At 41.2% G+C, this 21,111-nt stretch overlaps 1 protein-coding gene across 9 annotated transcripts in view; it reads left to right on the plus strand.

Moving 5' to 3' along the window:
• ZMIZ1 (zinc finger MIZ-type containing 1) overlaps positions 1–21,111 on the plus strand; it is a 346,373-nt gene that overhangs the window by 113,295 nt on the left and 211,967 nt on the right. For all 9 annotated transcript variants that reach the window (XM_064716346.1, XM_064716344.1, XM_064716343.1 and 6 more), the window contains one exon: positions 13,519–13,601. The gene's annotated coding sequence lies outside the window, so the exon portion shown is untranslated. The remainder of the gene's footprint in view (positions 1–13,518; positions 13,602–21,111) is intronic.

A 21,111-nucleotide genomic window follows, 5' to 3' on the forward strand; every position in this document is an offset into this window, starting at 1 on the left:
TCCCTTGCATTTGAGTTCAAAGAAATTAAATTTGTTTTAAAAATAGGTTCAATACGTAGGTTTCCTGCTTTAAAGCAGCTTCATGTATTTAGGATCTTGTAGAAGATGCGGAGGGGGGAGTTTTGGAGCGAAGCAAATCACTGGCAGATTTAGCATCATGTACGTGTTTGCCAAGTTATTCTTAGCATGAGTGGAGCCCAGTCAAAAGACTTCTGGTTTGTGTGCTATTCTGTTGTATTTTAAACTGATGTTGTGTATAATTGGCATTCGTTAAGGGGAAAATGTAGTGCTGTTTGCTTACATCATGCAAAGTAAAATTAGCGACCAAATTAATAAGAACTCATTTTTCAGGCATGGACTAGGAGCCGGTTACATGGCAGTACTGTATGGGGAAGAATCAGCCAGCTCAGTTTTTATATTGTGCTTGTTAATACTTTCCTCCTCCTTCTATCCTTTATGTTGACATTAATGTTAATTACTTATTTGCAGCAACCAAAAAGTATTGATGAAAGCCCATGAACCCAATGTGCTTTTGTAAAATTAGTTTCCTGCTTAAGCAGATATTTCTGTAGTAATTGACACAAACCAGCCTCAGACAGAGAGGCAAAGGCAAGCTGGTGTATGATTGATTCACCATATTCTGTGGTTATTTCATGTTTATTGTAAAGACAAGACTGTAAGTATAGGGCCAGATGCTCCACCTGGGTCCTTATCTGAAGATGTGGCCTGAATAATTTATTAAGGTTCTTTCCTTTACATTCTCTTCAGCTAGAAGTCTTGCCATAAAAAACTCCAGAATTTTAAAACCTTTCTCTTGTTTTGCTTTGCCTTTGTTAAAATAGAGGGACACTATAGTCAATCCCAGCAATCCCAATACTGATGCAGAATAAGAAGCTGTATGTGCAAATGCTACTGTGTGTATACTGCAATATGGGAAAAATAACTGCCCATTTGTAACTGAATTCTCTCAATGCCTAGTAATTGTAGGTGTTAAAAGGAACTGGTTTAATGTTTTAAGGGCATATTAAAGTGGTTGATTGGTTTGGGGTTTTTTTCCTTAAAAATTAATAAATAACTTATTTTGTTAGCCCACATTACCAGGAAATAAGGAAATTGCATTGTATAAGATGTGATCCCCAATAACATTTTCTCTTTGAAGAGATGAGTAGTTCCTTGGTGCCAACCTTGTGGCTTTAATGTGATCTCCCGAATAGCATAAAGCTTGTTAACTTAAATACTGACTTTCAAACAAGCAATATTCTCTTCTGTCTTGCAGGACAGCTAATTGTGCTGATTTCCCCTTGTTTTGTTCTCTGATTTTCCTTTTTTAGTAGAAAACTGTAAATATTATAAAAGGTCAGGTGGTTTCTGTCCAAGTAATGGATTGCTTCAGGCTTTAAAAATGATGCCTGTTTATGGTCCTTCCATCTGCAGGAGCAGCAGCCTATCATAAAGTTACTGTATTGATCTGTCACTAGTACTGTCTTGTCTGCCAAATGAAAAATGGCTTAAACTCATAACCTAGGCCAGCAGTTTTCTTATTGTAAGCCAGACAAAAAATGCTATTGATCTTCTTTGCTGAAGTGTTCTTTTCACAGCTTGCCAGCATCAACATACTGTTGTCCTTAGTCAGGGCTAATTAGCTAATAATTTAATGCAACTGAGACAGCAATCTCAGTTTGGTTTAGTAGCAAGGGAATATGCTGTAACTTCACAAGTATGGCACCTTTTAAAAGCATGGTCATGACTGCAGTGCTTGTCTCAACTTTTACACTCTCACTTCAAGTTTGATTTGTTCCACACTAAAGAATAACAGTCCACTTAGGTTGAGGTGTGCTGTCACTTCAGGATTTATAGGAAGCAAAGCCCAGATGCAGTGTTGGTGTCTGTGTTCTTGTATGGTGCTCTTGGTTATGCACTTGCACTTCAGCTTTATGATCACTTCTTGAGTGAAACTAAATAGTTCATTGAATTAATCATGGGATCCCTGTGGTTTGGGAACTACAGACCAGATGGATTCAGTCACCTCTGAGAAACAGCCAAATAGACCTTTTTTGATTGACTCATTTGGTTTGTTGGGGTTTTTTGGTGAAGCACCAAACAAATGAGAAATGCACTGCTAAATTGTTTTAAATCAGAGTTTGTAAGATGGATCTTTCTTCTAAGAAATAAGTTTCCTTAATCCTCTTACTGCTGTGGGGGCCAGGAAGTTGCAAGGAAACTCAGACTGGAAGTGCAGGGAAGATCTCATCTGCTTACACATGCTGAAAATGCATAGTAATCTTCCACAAGTATTACTCTTTTTAATTCAAGTATTCAATTATGTGTATGGATGGAGTTTGCTTGCTTCCATTCCTTAGCTGTGTATAGGCAGCAATTGGTATAACTTCAGCTGGAGGATGGCTCAGTGTCTATCTGCCCATGTTTAATTTTGTGGGTGGTTCTCCTGGCTTGTCACATACTCTTGTAGTGGTGAAAGGTACAGCCTGTACAACGTTCCTTTTAGAATAAACAGTAATAAAACCTTCTGAAATATAATTATATGCATTTTGCCAAAAAAAGAAACAGGCATCATATCCCATTTTCTCTCTGCTTGAAAATTTGTAAAAGTTCTTGACCCAAAGCAGCTTCTTCTGTAGTCTTTGCCCAGACAGTGTAGGCCATGTCTTAGTTTATATTTCAGAATCATGCATGATTCAAGTTGTATTTTTGTTTTCTGTTCCATATTGCTGAGCACAGTGTGAGGCAATGCACAGGAGGCGGAAGAAAACAGATGATCCCTGAGGGAAGTTATTCTTTACATTTCATGCATTAGTTTCTCTGGAGTGTGGGTACATATGTTAATTTTGTACATGAAAAAGGAGTTTAATCTATAAGGACACTTAAAATTTGCTTGAAGTAAGGCAACTTTTAATCTCTGAAAGCATCCCCAAAGTGCAATTAACTATTCTGATGTCCTGATGACTCAACAGATGCTTCTGAAAACTAGAACACATCTGTCAGATTATAGAACTGATAGATTGCTATATGTGATTTAAAATGACTGCCCATAAATGGTTGTATTGGGATAAATATCAAATAGATGGCAGGGGTGTCCAGCTTTGCAGTAGTCCTTTAAAAAACATTTGACAATGCACCGTTCATTGCCACTCTCTGAAGCTAGCTACAGTCACATGAAATGCCTGACTCTTCCTTCCTATCTTTAAAACTTGTTTGGGATTTTCTGTATATTGCCAGCTCATTTCTAATGCATGCAGGCTATTGAGTGGTGTTTTTAGTAAAACAGTAGAACTAAAGATTTTTTCTAAGCCTTTCTGAAGATTACCAGTAGCCAATTCAACTGATTTTAGACTGTATTCCATCTGTCTAGCAAAGAAAGAAAATACATTAGCAGTCTACACATGAATAGCTTATTAGTTCATTTGCTGTGTGCTCTACAGTGATTCAAGACTGATCTAAAATATTCATCCACAATTACTGGTGCAGCACAGTTCAAAGTGCTTCAAATCTGTGGGTTTGACTGAGAAATTTAAGGAAAATAGCTGCAAATTGATTCTATATGTAATTAATGAAACATTTTATTCTTATGTAAATATTAAATGCTTGGCTATTTTTTCCTTTTTTTTTCCCTTTCCTTTTACTGAGCTCCCTGTCCCTGACCTCCATTATGTATTTGTTTGTTTTATAGGATGGTGGGTGGGCTGGTATGGGGGCATATTCTCTTGAGAGGAAGAATTAATAGCTGGGTCCTGTGACTCATTCACTGAACAAACAGCTGTTCTCCCTCTAATTCGCCCTTGCTGGGATGTCCATCCCACCCCCGGAGAGGAGCTGCCAGAAGGCCCTGTTTGCCTCAGTTGTTGAAGCTCAGTCCCCTTTCTTGTACAAAATGCTTTTCCTTGGCTCGCACCCTGTGCCAGTGCGAAGCAGAGGTGCAGGGTGAGCCCCTGGCCAGCGGGCTGCAGCCCCCCTCTGCTGCAGGGACACACAGAATGGCCCCACTGGCTGGGCAGGATTTCCCAGGGCTCCCCTCTTACAGAGCAGTGGCTTTGGCACAGCAGAGCCTGTTTGGACTGAGCTGATGACAGTGGCTTCAGTACGGGTTAAAAGCTTTTGGTGTGTTGCAGAGAAAGGGCTTTCAAGGACAGCACGGAAACGAGTGAATATTTGTGCAGATATAAGGAGTGAAGTCAGTGAGGCAGGACTGGGGTTTTGTTTGGGGTCTCTCCCTCCCTCTTTCAATGTCACAGAAAATTAATTCTAGTTTTACAAATGCTATCAGTGGAAGATTTTAAGAACAGCCTGCAGTAAAACTTGGGAGATCTTGAGGCAAACTGCATCTTGCTTTGAAATTACTGTCTTTCCAGCTCAGATGTCCATGCAGAGCATGAGTTGTGTAATGCTGCCTCTCTGATGTTGCGGAGGGCGTCGAGTTTTAACATGGGCAGCCTGGGAGGGCTTGGCATCAGGGAAGGCTCCTGCAGCCCTCCGGGGGACCAGAAAACCAGGATCCAGGGCTACCAGTTTGAGAGTACTTGTGTAATAGCTTGTGTGATAGACAGCAAGGAGCACTATCTGTTGAAACCAAATGACCTGAAGAGAAGATGGGGGGAAGCTGCTTCTAGCAATTAAATCCCAAGATACGACTCTTTCTCTGAGACATCTGTGCAATTATTCCTTTTGGAGCTTTTATTGCTATGACATTAATTTGCATTAAAGGCTTGGATGTCTAAAATTGTGTTTGCCTGCATCTTATTTGGGTCATAGTGCTGCAGCTTTCCTGCCCTTCACTTCCCTGCCATGACAGCACCACTCAAGCAGGCAAAGCAGGCAATTGCACCCTGTGCAGGCATGGGGTTGGATATACACTGTGTTCAGTGTTACAGAAGAGGGTGGTTAGGGTATTCAGTGAGCTGATGTGAAGGTGCTGAAGAAAATGGACTTGGCAGAGGATAGATGTAAACTTCTGTGAAATGCCTACCTTTGCGTTTAGAGGAATGGAATTTCACCTATTAGTCTTGGCACACCTGCTAGTGGCAGTGGCTAAACCAAACAAAACAGATGTTCATAAATGAGTTGCCTGGCAGCAATATAGGATGTTAAATAACTTTTTTTCTCCTTCCTCATACATGAGCTTGTTTCCCTTAATATGGGTCTTCACATTGCTTGAACTGCTTTCTGTTCAAATTGCTGTTCACTGGTGACTTCCTTTATGATTTAACTAAAATCAGGGAAATAGCCTTCTCATCTCCACTCCCATGAGTAGAAGGTAAGGGCAGGAAAGGAAATGTGTATGTTGATCAAATTTAAGAGGTTATTAGGCAGAGATGGTAAAAAAACCTGCTCCTGATTTTACATTGCTGATCTTTTAACTTTCACATTGGAGAACGTGGGGAGAATGAAATGGTTTATATAAGTTTTCTTTAGATGCTTTTAGTAAGAGGTCTCAGTGTTCTTTGGTGTTAAAAATGCACTTAATTTTTAACCTCCTCTGTTTTAAGAAGGTTAAACTGGAGGGGTTTTCACTTACATCTGTTAAGGTCAGAGCTGTCTTATCACTGTTGTTTGAGGTAAGTGGGCAAAGGAAAATTTGGGGGATTTCAGCTAAGTTCTGTAAAAGGATTTCCGTAAATGGGGGATCCATCTCAAAAATGCAGAAGTTGGGGTGTAACTTCTACAGGAAAACACCTGTTTAAGTAATTCTAAGCTAAGAAAAAAATGAAGACTTTTTGCTTGTAAAACCTAGGCACAAAGCTCTAGAAGTGGTCTAAGGCTACAAAGAGGTTTCTGTTTGTTTGTTTTTAAAGTTTTCTTAAAAACCAGCCTTCCTGAATTTGGTCTCCATTTTTGCACTTATGTGTTGCTGTGTACACATACTGCATAGGGAAGAACATTTTGAGACCAAAACAGACCAAAACTTGTTTATTAACAGAAGATTAGTAAAACAAGATGTAGTGAAACAAAGTGAAAAAAAGAAACCATTATATTGTTATTGGTGGTGTAAGTTTCCTTCACTCCAGTATTTTTTTGCTTCATGCAGCTTTTGGGTTCTGCCCCTCCCCAGCAAAAAGAATGCACACATGTTGTGTGTAATTCTAAGCCCTTTGCTCTGCTACTGTCCTTAAGTAGTAATGCTGTAAAGATGTAGAAATTATTCTACTGCCAAATATAAGACATTTGTTACTCTCAGAGATGATGGCTTAATTTTTAGTATTCCTTGGTGGTTTATATCTTGACATTTCTTATGACCTACAATTAAAATTACTTTAGCAAAGTCTCAACTTATATCCAGATTTCTGAGTGTGGCTGAGTGTCTCCAGGGAGAGCCTTGAACTGCTCACTAAATCAATTTGTTCTTTTCTCAAAACAGATTAAGTATGTTATACCACTTTATATTAAAAAAATAAATAACCCCAGATGACATAACTGCTACATGTAAAATTAAAAAATGTGCTCTGCACATTTTGAAGGGTAGTAATTTTGATGCCAATGCTGTGCTGATAGTAATACACCAGAGAGAGCAAAGAATGGTTAAAAACAAGCATGTCTAATCCTGTCTCGCTGCTCTGCTAGTCTTGTTTGAGAATTAGGTTGATGGCACTCTACTTGGGTGGGTACTAACTGCTAGATGTGGCAATAATCTTCTTTAACAGAGCCTTAGACACTTTGCTTCCAATGCCTTGTCTCCCTGGAGTTAGATTTTTTTTTTTTTTAAATTTGTCTTACTCATGCCTACTGCTTTCTTTTAAGGTCAGTCTTCTCCCTATTCCTTTAGCAAGATAGGCTGCAGAACTTGCTTGTGACTCACCTGCACCCTTAGCTGATGCTGCAAGTATAATTTGAGCAGACTTCTCATGTTTACTGTTTATTTTGTATCCAACACACAGGAGGAGCAGAGGGAAATGGGTAGCTGCTGGTGCGCTGCAAATCTGCTGTACAGGCTGTACAGGCAGCTGTATGCAGGGAGAGTCAGATGCACTGGCTATGCCAGAAGCAGCTTTTGTTCCTTCAAGCCACTTCCATGGTTGTGCTTGAGTGGATTATTGTTTAAGGCTCTGTAAGTACAATAGGACTTAAGGAAAAGGGAAGGGGGAAATTTTTTCTAAAACAGAACAAAGCGCACTAAAAAAGTTTCTACGGAAATAGATGGCAAATGGTCTCTAATAATGGGATTTTATAAGAGATGTCCAATCTCCAGAACAATGGTTCCGCTTAAGCCAAGATTAATAGTGCTTGTTATCCTGTGCCTGTGAGTTGGCAGCTCAGTGCTCTGCCACAAACAGATGCAGTCTAATGTGCTGCTGCCCGCTGTGGCCAGGGAGGAGCTGTGACTGCCACGGCCACTTGGGAAATGACAGTGAATTGCAAACCTCTGTTGGTTTGGGCCCTCCAGCCCCAGACTGACTCTGACTGTAGCTGGCTGGCTGCTGTTGGCCTGGAGCAGGCGCTGGAGAAGGAGCTGCCTGGACTGCCTTGCAGCGGGCAGCCACACCAAATTTTCTTATTTCGGCTTGGGCCAAAGCCACCTCCATCAGATTATGGCTTCACCAAGATGTGCTGAAATGCCTGTCCTCCTAGTCCTATTTCCCTGTTGCTGCTTAAACCCCTGATCTATTCTACTGACTCATGTGCAGCCCCTTAAATCTGGGGTAGGAGGCTGGGAGGGGAGGTAGGGTGCAGCACAGCCCAAGGGACTTCAGGGTTACCAGGGCTGTGACAAGAGAGCAGAGACACAGATTTACAGCAATCTTGGCCTACTCAGGCCCTGTTTATAGGTGCACTGGACCCATCTTAGATGCAGCCTTAAGAACAGAGCAGGACTGGAAAAGCGGTTCTTTCAGTAATTAGATTTTTGGAGAACAACTTGGGAGAGGAAAAGGATTGTGTTGTTATTGGTGTTCTAAACTGGAGATCATGGTAGTGCAAACAGCTGCTGTTAAGCCTTAAATGCATAGATTATGACAACAACCTGGACCTTTCCTTTCCATCTCAAAATAAGGAAATTGCAAATTCTTGGCTTTCTGCAACTGAGAAAATGTGTACTTCAGTTATGTTTTATTTTTTTGAAATCATGTGAAATACAATTTTGAGAAGGCTTTCTTTCTGTTGCTGCAGAGAAAAAAACAAAAGGTAGTTGTTTGGTTTTTTAAACTGGGAAAACTAATTGAGAAAATTGACTAAATAAACAAAACTTTTGCTTCTATACACTGGTGAGAAAGAAGATGAGAAAAAACACAAGCAAAATTTACATACTTATTCCTGTGATTCTTTCATATTTTGCTGTGCCCTTGTAGCATTCTGCCTAACAGGGTGAGCCTGAGAAATCTCCCAGGAGGACTGGTTGCAGTAATGATGTGATACAGGAGCCACCAGTTTGACTGAGTGTCTGAGTGGCTGCACTGCTCAATGCAGCAGCCCCCTGTGAGAACCTGCTTCTTCTATTTTGGGAACAAAAGGTGTCAGGAGGAAATGGGGTAGCACAGGAGTGCTGGTCCAGGCTTCTCCTGGGGCTCTGCAGGGCATGAGGAGCCCTGCTGGGGTGAAGGCAGGAGGCAGGCCCCAGGGCTCCCCAGGCAGGGAGGGGATGTGTTGGGTGCTGCCAGGTGAGGCACACGGCAGGTTCCAGCGCAGCCTGGCCTTTTCTGTGACTTTCTGCTACTTGTGTTTGGAAGGAGTGTGCATCCTGTCTGTTCCATCAGATAAATGGCTGTATTTTACAGCCATGTGGCTGCTGCATTTTGGTGTGATGTATTTGAGTGGTTTTTGGTTCTTGTTTTACTGAGGACCAAGTCTAAGTGTAGGCAAAGTTGAAAGTTGTCTGAAGCTGCAGTCTTGCTTCCCTCCACACAGATCTTCCCGGCTTTCCTTTCCTCCCTTGTTCTGTCTCTGCCCAGGAAGGAAGTCACCAACCTGCACAGACATTCTCATTCTCAACCTCTCACAGACACTCTCTGTCTGTCTCTCATCTTCCCTCTCCAAAACCCTCACCTATTTTGCATTACTTAGTTTAACAACAGTTTTTGCTTTTCTCTTATTAAACTAGCAGGCTGTTTCTTGGTCAGTGTGGATGGCATCTGATGCTTGTCAGACATGCACTCACTGTTGATTTTGAGTTACTTTAGAATTTCAAGAAAGCCCAAGTTTCTAAAATGTCCTGATAGAGAGCTATGATACCTAATAAGGACTGCATATAATGGTTAAACTCTCTGTAAAGTTTGTTAATGTTTTCACATAGCAGAAGTACGCTTGCTGACCAGTAAGCTTATTTAGGAAGAGCAGCACTTCGTGTTCTTCACTTATGACCCAGTTACAGCTGTGGATAAATGAGAAGTTGGGATTGCTGACATGCTGTGGTTTTATAGGAATTTTGAGTTTCAACATATTCTACAGTTCAAGGAGAATAATGCTGGAACTTCAAAATAATTTGTGAAAGTAGGAAAATACTCTAAAATGCACCTGCCTTATGCATTTCTATAGGAAGCTTGTACAACATTCTTTAACTGTCCATCCTAGTAGTATTTTTGTTTTTCAATATTTGTTGTTTGGGTGTTTTCTATTTGCTGTCTCTTCATTTTTGTCTGGGTATGTGGAGTCCATATGATATTTTGTGTATGGAAACTGAAGGGTTTACTCTTGGCTACTTTTAGAGATTGATTTATTTACAGTTGTTTAAGTCCAGCAAGGTATAGACAGTGAGATACCCTGGGCTCGCTCTTGCTTTCTGCAAGATCTGGTGGCCACCAGCTGGGACCAGGATATGATAAGAAAGCAGGGAAAGTCCATTGCAGTGATACAGCTGAGATTAGGAGATTTAAAGGTGAATTCCTTGATACTTCCCTATTGGACTTCCTCCAGTTCACCCTTACAGTATTTTTATATGCTTTAATTTTAAGACTTGTAAGGCACATGTTGCTCTGGGTGTTTCCCTTCAATATATATAGACCACTTCCATTAATTTTAACAAAATCACTAGGAAACAGAGCACCATCTTATAAGAAAAGATGTTGAAACTATGTGGTACATTGGGCCTGAATGGATGGGTTTAGGAGCTGGGGCTGCAGGGATGGGGACATTGCCTGGGCTGCCCTTCAGGAGGGTCCCTGAGGGATCATGCCTGTCCCAGAGCGCAGTGAGGGTCACCCAAAGCAAGGGCATCCCTGGGAAGACTGGGACAGGGGAGATGAAACGAAGGGGCAAGGAATAGCCCAAGGACAAGTGAGAAGGAGGAGGAGCAGGCAGAGAAGGTGCTGCAGACACACTCCACGGCTGTCCGTGCTAGAGGCAGGCGCAGGGCTGAGGGTCAGGCATGGCACAAACCAGGGGAGTTGGGTGAGAAAAGGTCTTTGGGTGATGTTCACTCTTGGGAAGCAGGAACAGAGTTCCCCTCAGTGGTTGCTGAACAGTCTCCTCAATTTCTGAAATTTTTTGCCTCCTCAATTTCTGAAACAGTAACTCAACAGTTAATTGTAAATTAAGGAAAATTATGTGGAATTCCCAGAGTTGAGATTCTTTTGTCCATGATGTACAGACAACAGATTTGAGGGATTCTTTTATCACTTTTGCTGTTGTTTAAATCTTTGGGGTTTGTTTTTACAGCTTTGGTTTTGAACTTTGGAACGTAGAGATAAATATATCCCTTAAAAAAAACAAACAAAGAGCTGAAAGCTGAAATTTTTATGTGATGATGAGACTTTGGAGAGCTGGCTTTAGGAAAAATTCCTAGTGCTGCAGGGGACAGGATAAAATTGCTGGCGTTGGCAGCCCTGCTGTGCAGGCTCTCCTTCCTGCCCCCGGCTCCTGCAGCTTTCCTGGCCTGTCTGTGGCTCCTTCAGAGTTGATTTTTGTGGTGTGATCTGCCCGGAGCAGGAGTTCTGCCCGTGGTGCACTTGTCATGCCCCACATACACATTGCTGTAGGAGTAGCCTAACGCAGAGTGTCCAGCTTTGCGATACAGCGGTTCGTAGCCAAAAAATCTTTTATGGCCAAAAAAAGCTGTGCGTTTTTGTGCTCCCCCTGCTGGATGTGGAGGAGCAGGAAGCGCTCCCGGCTGGAGCGCTGCTGGTTCCCCTCCTGGCCCGGCTCCCTAGCCGGGCACGGGCGGCTGCTTGCGGATGGGGCTCGGTGCTTGCGGATGGGGCTCGGTGCTTCCCGAGTCCGCTCCTGCAGCGGCGGAACCGGCCGTGCCCCGGCTGTGGATGTGGGAAAGGCTGGCAATTGTGCAGCACCGAGTTACTGTGCCACAGCAGGGCTTAGCACACACCTGGACAGGGTGGCTGAGGCAAGCCAGGTGTAAGGGCTTTCCAGCTGGCACTTCTTCTCTACCATCTAGTCTCATTCTCAGGTGTAGCCCGCTAAACCCTGGACCTTGCCAGTGAGACTGTTTTGGGATCTTTCTAGAAACAGGATAAGAGAAGGGACCAGGCTTTAAGAAGCTAATTTTATTTTTAGAAGCTGATTGCTGTTCCCAGCAGGACCCTGTGAAGTGTGTTGGCAGAGCTAGGGCTGGCGTGGGGGCACAGAACAGGCTGGAGTGGAGGGGGGGGACATTGTACAACCCCTGAGCAGGCTGTGCAGGGAAACCAGGGAGCAGATGCTGGTGGGGTCAGTGCCAGTGTCCTTAGAACCAGCTTGGACCTGGTTTATGAAAGGGGTGGGTGGTCAGTACTGTGAATTCACAGAAATGTTAATGGCTAGCCCTTTCATTTTAAGAGGTGCTTTATAAAACAAAGTAGGAATTGTGGTGCTGGTTTTACAGATGGGCAGAATAGAGCAGAGGAGCAAAGCCTTGGGTTTGTGTTGTGCAGCAGTGCAGTTCAAGCTGCCTTAAACAGGCTCTGTTTCTACCCTCTGCCATGATGGCTGATCACTCCTGTCTTGGCCCTGCTCCCTGTGTTGTGCTGGCAGAGCTGTTTGAGACAACATGCTGAAGGAAATTAGTTGCCCCATTCCAGCTAACCATGCAGCTGCACGAATGCAGTGTTGAAAGTAAGAGTCCAGGAGGGGAGGAGTGAGAGGCAAAATTCAAGTGTCCAGGTAAATGCTGTAGCCTGATCTGACAAAAGTCCAATCCAGTTACACCTGGAATGGTACCCAGATCTTAGGGCAGGCAGAAAAAAAAGCTTTTCCTTTGGAGAAACAAACTAAAATAACTAATTACAACTTCATTAAAGCCTGGTCTGCATTGGCTGAGCAAGTCATGTTAACAAATACTAAATTTGAATCAATTAAAGTGTTGTTCCTACCTTGCATCAGCAGAAGAAAAGCACTGGAGAAAACTTCTGGAAGAGAATAAACGTGTTCTGGGCAAAAACATTCACAGTTGAATGTGGCCTTAAAGCCAAACACTCACCCATGGTGCTTGTCAATATGTAATTTCTCTAAAACTGCCTTTTGTGAGACAAGAAAACCAGCAGTGTCCCTGTATGAAGCAGACAGTCCCGTGGTGGCACTGGGTGTGTTGGGGTGGGATGACTGTTTCTAAGAAGGTTTTCAGTCATGTTTTTATTCTTGGTGAATTACCAGTGAAAAGGATAAATATGGTTGCAGAACAAACACTGAATGCAACTAACAAGTTATTTGTAATAACTTGAGGCTTTTCTAAAAGTCACCTGTCACTTCTGTGTAATTTGAGTTTTTATGAAAGTGTCTGCTCTCACAGCTGGTAGTTGGGGAGGAACCTGGAGTGGTTGCAAATTGTGTGGGGTTTGCTGTGTTGTTTTTTGCTTGGGTTTTTTGTTGTTGTTTTCTAATAGTATGTGCTTTTTCATGTTTAATGGGATTTTTTTTTTGCACAGAAGTTATTTGGAAGTCAGTCAAAAGAGAGGCAAAATGTAGTCACTGTGTTCCTTTTCTCAATATTTGCTGAGTTTTGGGGCTTGGTAGTATAATGCTGTAAGGACACCTTGTCTGCCTGCTGAAACAGCATGTAACAAAATACAGACTACCCGTAAACATTCCCCCGTCTCCCTTTGCAATCTTTCTTTATAATTAAAAAAACATTTCCTAGAAGTTGCAGTGCTGTGCCAGTGTAATCCATAAACTTGTTTTGTTTTGCTGCAGAGAGGATGGTGGTTCTGAGGTATTTTGGTGTATTTTTTTAAGTAGTGTTTGGAGGTTGGTTTATCTTTTTTAATGGCACTTTGCTCACAATAGTCAGTGAGTACCCTTTATAAAGAGAATAAAAGAGACTTCAGCATGACCTTTAACTGAGAAAAAATTACCATTTAGCTCTGGAAATTTTGATATAAACCTCAACAGAATTCTCATTATCTTTTCCTTATTTCATTGTTACAGGCATGAAAACCTGTAATACTTAAACTGCTGAGTGAGTCTCAGAAGCTTGGGGGTGGCAAAAGCTGGGCTAGAACCCCAACACAGCCTCAGATCTGGTCCTCCTGGCTTGGTTGTTGAACTCCTAAATGCTCTTTATTCATTTCAGGTCTTTTCACTGAGCTGATTCAAATGCTGCTGTGTTCTGCAGGAGAATGGAAGCATGATGTGTCTGTATTTTTATTGCAGGAAAATGGATCTTGTTATGTGAGGGCATTGAGGAAACAGTCCCCAGCTACTGAGAGGAAGAAAGGCCGGTGGGAAATACTCAGGTAGGAAAGCTGTGTATGTCATCCAGCAGTAAAAACACTTGTGGGCCTTCGTTCCTTTTCCAGACACTGTGTCGTGTTTGATGCTTGAATGGCTGATCTGGTCACTATCATAGTTTATTTGTTGTTTTAAGAAGCAGCCCTGTTTGGTCAATTGATTGCAACAACAAAACACTGCAAGCAAAGCCCTCAGCATAAACATTCCTCAGGCTATCCCTGGCACAGTATTGATCCTGATACAGAATACAAACAAATTACTCTGTGTGTGCGCCATTCCAGCTATAAAACAGAGCAATAATATGTTCTACTTGCTGCCAATAAATGTGCATTTATAATAAACTAAGCAGAAATCCCTGAGTAGAAGTGAGCAGTAGTTTCAATAATATGTTCAATATCTTATGTCTAGCTGTTGTACAGAATTTTTTAAAAAGCACAGAGTGGGCACTCCAGGGTATCTATTTCCTTCTTCACTTAAGAAAAATAATCTTTGCAGACTTATTCTGTTGCTGCTTTTCCTTTGCTTGTGGGGTTTTTTAAAGATATTTTTAAGTAGTTTATAAAGCCATAGGTAAGCTCATCTCTGCATTATTTTCAGTGTAGTTCAGTGCTTCTCTAGAATTTGGCCTACATCATCATTTTCTTGTGGACCAGCTGCCTCTCCTTACACTGCACTGCTGTGCGACTCTTCTCCATTTTTGATCCTTGTCATATCCCAGTGGGATTTCCATATGTTGGGAAATAGCAGTAAAGTCACTTCTGTGCATCTGTAGTTGTTTTGAATGCACCTGAAATTAGGGGAGGAGTCAGTGCCCTGTGACCATCACCACTGGGGGTACATAACTGAACCCATTTCCAAACAGAAAAAATGTTACTGATCATCAGAACACAGTTTTGTTGGTTTTTTTTAAAATCTGCTTTACCATGCTCATATAATCCACCATCCATATTTTCAGTGCTGCATTTTGATGAGTTACAGACAGTTGACCTCAAGGCATTTCTTGATGAACATTTCTATCTGCTCTCAGCCTTGAAAAACTCAACCTTTTCAAGAGCTGTATGGGAGAAAAATGTGTAAGACTAATATTTATAGGCTGAAAAAGAAAGGAGAGAAAGACTAAAGTGTAAAACTTGCTTCCAGCAGAAATGCCATCCCTCTTTTACCTCTGGTAATTAGAAGCATTTCTGACATGGTTACAAAGCAAGTTAGTGGTGAGTGCCTGCCATTTGCTGTGCATTTCGACTGCAGGACTGTTTCCCTTCCCCAAGCTTTCTTCTATGTTGTTTTCAGACAACCACAAAATTCTGATACTCACCTATTACATTATGATTCATCAATAATCCTACATTTCAGTTACTTCCAAGTATGTACATGTGATTGTTTGTAAAAATGTAAGGTTGTGATTCAGGTTCAGATTTTGAGTATTTTTTAAATCATGTTTAGCGAAGCTTATTTGCATAAATCCTTTCATTAGTAGTGCTAGCTGAAATAATCCTGAAAGACAAGAAGGGGGAGAGGTTTTAAGTGCCATAATTTTTGCAGGAAAAGATCATGGCTGTGTTAAGAAATACAGCAGTACTGATTTTAACTTTAATAGAAGATTTAGAGAACAAGTAGTTACAAGTAATTTTTACTTAAAAGATTACAAGTAGTTTTTAGAGGTGACTTAAATGGTATACTGTATTTAATGGTCCCTGAATATGGTCTAATGGTATAAGATGCTCATCTTGGATAATACCAGTAATATGTGCAGGCAAAGAAGTGCAGCAAATAAATGACAAAACACAACACCAAGCCCCACCACATCAAGAAACACTCTGTTTTTAAAACTGTACTTTTGAAAATTTCCTGGAGATTTCCCTGGACTTGGGCCCTTGTTTTCAAAAATAAAATAAAGATCACTTTTCTTTACCGTAAGGGAACTTGGGAGAGAAGTTCCTTGCTGTGCCTTGGGGTCATGTGACCTCGCTGCTGTAGGGCTGGAATGTTTGCCATGGTATTTCCGGAGGCTTCATAAACACACAGAAAAAACACTAGGGGTTAGGAGGATTTTAAAAAAATTGTTGCATTTCCCCCCACCTCCCCCAACCCTTTTTTTTTTCTGACAGCCTAAATTCTTTGCGCTTGAAATGCGGGGTTCTTTTAGGAATTCGGGAATTTATTTGATTAGTCCTGTGAATTTTAAGAACTAAGTTAAAATATTTGATAATTTTTTAATTGCTGAACTTGTCTAGAATGATTTCTTACCAGATGTAATACCTGGCAACCTACATATTAAGCCTGGCTCTTATTTAGATGGTCTTAATGGTTTACTTTTGGCATGTGTCACTGTGAGTGGCATTCAGTAATCTGACTTGATAGCTGTCATCTTGCAAGGCAGAGTAATGCAAACAAAAGATGAGCACTCAGACAAGGTTACAGTGAAGAGCCATTTTCTAAGTCCTGCTGTGGTGGCGTAGAATCCCCAAGTCAAATCAGAAAAGCACAGAATTAGTTCTGGCTCCTGGGATGTGAGGGATAAGATTATGCAAACCTCTTCCGTCTAACCGTAGGAATAGTACGTGCTCCTTCTCAGACTTTGCAAACACCAGCTTAAACTGGGATTATGAGGACTTCTGTGTGTCTGTAATGCCATGCATATGTGATGTCTTAGTGGCAAGGTGGACTGAAGGGGCTCTGCAGGCCCTCTTACAGCCTGGACTGGCAGAGCTGCAGCTTGTCCTCCTCCCATCCCCTTCTTGCCAAGCTGCCTGTTGAACAAGAGCAGAGAATGTATCTGTTTTAAAAATAACCTGGCAAAAATGGGGAGGGAGAGGGAGGATGAATGGACTATTTTTAACTTCACCAAGTCCCTCTGTGCAGCACCATGAAGCTGTCCCAGGAGGGGTGGGGTGAAGGCAGCGCAACAGGAGCTGGTAACAAGTGGCCAGAGATAGGAACTGCTTGTTCCAGATTGCCTTTGTGAAAAATCCCCCAGCAATGAGCCTGTGTATTCCATGAGGCTGCTCAGACTGTGGTCAGTGGGAGGTGTATAACCCTATCAAGAGAGGCTTGTTGCTGAATCAGACTATTTATTGCATCAGAAGTTACAGAAAGGCAACATAGTTTGTCTTTTGAGCTTCCCTTTTAAGTATGAAGCAGTGGAGTTGGTTTTTTCCCAACTTCAGGCCCCAAACTGGCACTCTGAGGAGGAGCAGAGGTGGATCTGGAATTGAACAAGGGCTTGAATTCTGCACTTTGAAAGGGCTTCTTCACTCCTTTGTCCTGTCCCCTACTGAACTTTCTGTATTCTCTCTTTAAGTGTGACTAATTCTTGAATTATATTCTCTTAGTGTTGAAATGTCTAGAGTCATTTACATTAATAAAGTACATCTTACATTTTGTTTCCCTAAGTTTTGTGATGTCTGATTGCTACAGATTGTCTCACTGTCTGACTCCTGCTCTACTGGTCTCTAGCTAGAGCAGTTGAATGAGAAGGGAATAGGATAAAGTTAAGAAGTTGTTCAGAAACTCTTGTACTGTGATTTGTAGGGAAGAACAGAGTTTAAAATATTGGCTTAAATATAAATGCTCTTGTATATATAAGCCATCTTTTTTAAAAGTAAGCCATGACTCCAAAGGCAAGCTATGTTTTAATTTGAGTTTATCTGCTTATATATGTGTTGGGGTTTTTTTTCCCAGGTGGACACATAAAAATATGTATAGCTGAGTGAAATGCTGGTAACTTCTTGCTTAAGTTGTCTTCAGTATTGTACTTTTTAGTAAAATGCTGTAGCACCCCAAGTTTCAGGTGAAAAGTTCCAAAGTTCTGTCTTGTTCTTTAGGATATTTCACTGGTTTGTCACTTTGCCTGTATGAGACAGTGCAAAGATTTTTTGTTATTTTGTAATGGTACTATGTATATCCAAATAATATTGTTCATGCCCTTTGGCTTTGCCCCTTCCCATCTAAGGATTCCCAAGCCTTCCTAAGGAGACTTGTGTTTAGGAGGCCAATGGGTGTCATGGTTGAAACTTGTTCTCAAATCTCTGTGTTCCTAATGGCCTTTGACAGCATTTGGGAAAGATGTCACTTCAACACAGTGAAAAGCAACCAAAGTAAATTATATTTTTAATGAAGGATTTTCTATCTGGATGAATTGATACTGGCAGGACAGTATTAGTTAAAAATAGAAGAACCTTCTGCAGATACATTGCATTCTCTCCTGGTTTTACTTTGTCTAAACAAAAAGCAATGTACACATAGTGAGTGTAGACAGATTTGAGTCTGAGGTACTTCCTTTGCAGATGGCTTCTGATTCTTTTCCTATTTTATTTTTTTTTTAAATAAGTATTGCTTTAAAGGGAGACCAAATCAGCATTTAAGGATTCTGTTTATCATGTCACTGCATGGGAGATTGCTGTATTCTGTACCAGACCTACTTTATGGTGGTATGTACCAGATTCTTATGGCCTTATAAAGGATGCTAACTTGCATTCCTCTCTGCAAAGAAGTACTTCCAAAAGAAATAACAAGCAGATTGAGTATTTATTTTTGTTCAATACAAAAGTATTCAGAGTTAACTGGCAAATATTTTACTTCTCTACCCTCCCTTTTCCCATAATTGTGTTTATCTCCTCGCCGTTTTCTTCTATTAGAAGTGTGTTCTTCTAGGGTATTTTAGTTCAGCTGATTTATAAGCCAAGATTTTATCTTTTCACTGGAAGTGTGTAAGTAAAGGGACTGAATGGTTATTTGACTTTTATGTGCTGTACACATGTATACTGTATATTTTAGATATATTAGATGTGTGTGTAAATTGAGATCTTGTTTCAGAACAGTTGTCACTGTCTGAACAATGGATGATGATTATATATGTATTTTTAAATTACTGAAAAATCTAAATAAGGCTAAATTAACCTGCAGTAATCATACTGTTGTGTTATTTCTAAGTGTTTCATACCGAATAGTATTTAAATACATTTCTCTATTTCACCTTCTTGAAGTTAGTAAGTTCAAGGTATGACTGGTTTTTCACACATTTCATTAGGCCTTGATATTTCTGACAGCATAGCTTTCTTTTTCAAGCCTTCAAGTGGGAAAACAGAGAGAAAATTATTTCCTTCTCAGACAAAAGAACCATGCAAGTGTAATTTCAGCTCTTAGTTTTTCTTTTGTCTGTGTCTCTTAACCTGGTGTGATTAATTTGGTTTGATTTGGTCATGTTTTTAGAAGCTTATGAAAGGATAGGGAAAAGGGAAGAAAAACACTCTTTTGAAGCAGGTATCCATGATTCAAATGCTGCCTTGGATCATAAAGATATATCTGCCTGAGATCTGTGTTACTAGAGTGTGAGAAATTGTGTGAAATTCCAGCAGGTGTTTAGCCCAAACTGATGATCATGCAAGGGTCAGGGACACGTATATAAACTGCTTGTACTCTGCTGAGGATGTGTAGTCTTCACCCCAGATCAAACTAAGCCTTTTCAAAGAAAATATTTTAAGGTAGCAAATCATGGAAAACCTCCATATACACAATGTAATCTAAAAATCTCAAAAGTCAAAATAAACATAGTAAATATGCAGAATCTGAATGTGTGGAGGAGTGTGTCTGCCACACCTTGTGGGGTCCCTTCTCTCTCTTGCTTATACCTGTCCCATACATCAGAAAGCTCAAACTGAAAGCTAAAAATACTCCTTTACAGTAGAGTGGGAGGGAAAACAAAACGGGCATGACCACCACCTTCCAAAGATCCTGAGTGTTTGCTACAGAACAGTCTGTTGACACAGAATGCAACAAAATAATTATGTGTTGAATAAGGTGGTTTTTTTGTTGCCTTTGATTGGGGCACTTCAATAGAATTTCTGCTTGCCCGTGTGCTCTCTGATGGGTGGGCAGAAGCCCACTCGTATAGGTTGGTTTCTGCTATAGTTTAGCAATGACCATTTTATTACTGCCCTTTTAAATGTAAACATTCCCAGTCTCTTCAGACATTCTTCTTAAAATATGCCTTTTATTTCCCGCCCTCCCCCGCCGATGATTTTCATTGCTACCCTTTGATTTTTGTCTAATTTTGCTCTGAATTTATAAGTTTCTCAGACTACTACTGCCAACCACTAGACTGTCACTACTCTAATAAAATCCATGGCACCAGGGGAGCATTGGTTTCTTGGGTCCCAGTTTGTTAACAGATTTCCTTCTCTGAGCACATTCCTCTTTTGGACTGTTCAAATGTTGGCCAAAAATAATTAATTCTTTATTGGTAGGAGCACCTGTGCAGAGCCCATTTAACATCTACAGTATGGTAATGGCTTTTGGTCATTATTGCTCTGGACCTGATAGAATCCAGAAGTGGAGCTCTTTATCAGTTTGTAGAGTCTTGCACTGCTTTGCTCTGCTTTTCCCTCACTTTTCCCTTTGGCCTTTTTGGTGCCTGGAGCCTAAACGCCTCCCTGGTGACTTATTCCTCAGATGTTCTCACTTGGAGATCCCTGTTCCCTCCATCTGCTCACAGCACTCAGAGTGTTTTGGGAATTGATGCAGAGGGGAATGATGGTCCTTGCAGCAGAGGGTATGCTCCAAGAGAGATGTACTTACAGCATGTCTTGTGGGCAGATAGGAGCTTGATGTGCTTCAGCTGCCCACGTTCTGTGTGGAGCCAAAGCAGAAGCCCCATATCCATCGTGTGCATTGTGTTGGGCTCAAGCTAATAAGCTCGGTCTCTTGGCAGGATGTGTTAGATCAGGCTTACTGCTGTGCTAATTGTGCTTACACAGCTTCCAGTTTGGAGCTGGCTCATTTACAGCTGGCTTGGATGGTGGCCAAGAAGGCTCGCCTCTGCCTGCAGTATGCCATGTAGACATACACACATCCAGCACTTGAACATGTCTGTCAATAGCAGGAAATTATATTTGGAGGGAGGGGAAAATCTTTGGCCTGGCTGCAAGTGTAAACAACGACAATATTAACGAATGAGGAAGTAGGTAACAGTTTAATAAGGAGAAAGTTTGGTTATTTTAGCCTAATTTAGACTCTCTGCCACAAGTTGTTTTCAGCCTGCTTGGCCCTGTGTTGTTCCTCATTTACCACTGGTTTTGTGGGGGTTTTGGTTTGGGGTTTTTTTCCAATATAGCTTGGGAACACTTCCCGGATTTAAGAAACCTCATTGTAGAAGTGAGCAGCCTGGTATTTTAACTGAGAAACAGAAATGAATCTAAACACAATGTTAAAAAATGGGCAAACATTCAGAGGATGGAAACTTGCTTTTATGGTTAGCCCATCCACTGTTTTTCATCTTCCCTTACTTCATATGTTAGCAAGTTGTTGTGTACACTGGCTCCAGTGCAGTGTCAAGGATTGGCCCATCTTAGTGTTGAAGTGCTGTAGTTACCTAAAAGTACAGGATACTCGCTAGTAACAGGAATTATTCAGGAAGAAGAAACCCAGAGCTGTAAAAAGTTCAGGTTTGTTTATTTAGGTTTGAAAAGCTAGAGCTCAGAATGACTTGAAAGCCACATCCTCCACTGGCAAAGATCA

Source organism: Zonotrichia leucophrys, chromosome 6 (assembly GCF_028769735.1).
Source record: "Zonotrichia leucophrys gambelii isolate GWCS_2022_RI chromosome 6, RI_Zleu_2.0, whole genome shotgun sequence".
NCBI classification, from domain to species: Eukaryota; Metazoa; Chordata; class Aves; order Passeriformes; family Passerellidae; genus Zonotrichia; species Zonotrichia leucophrys.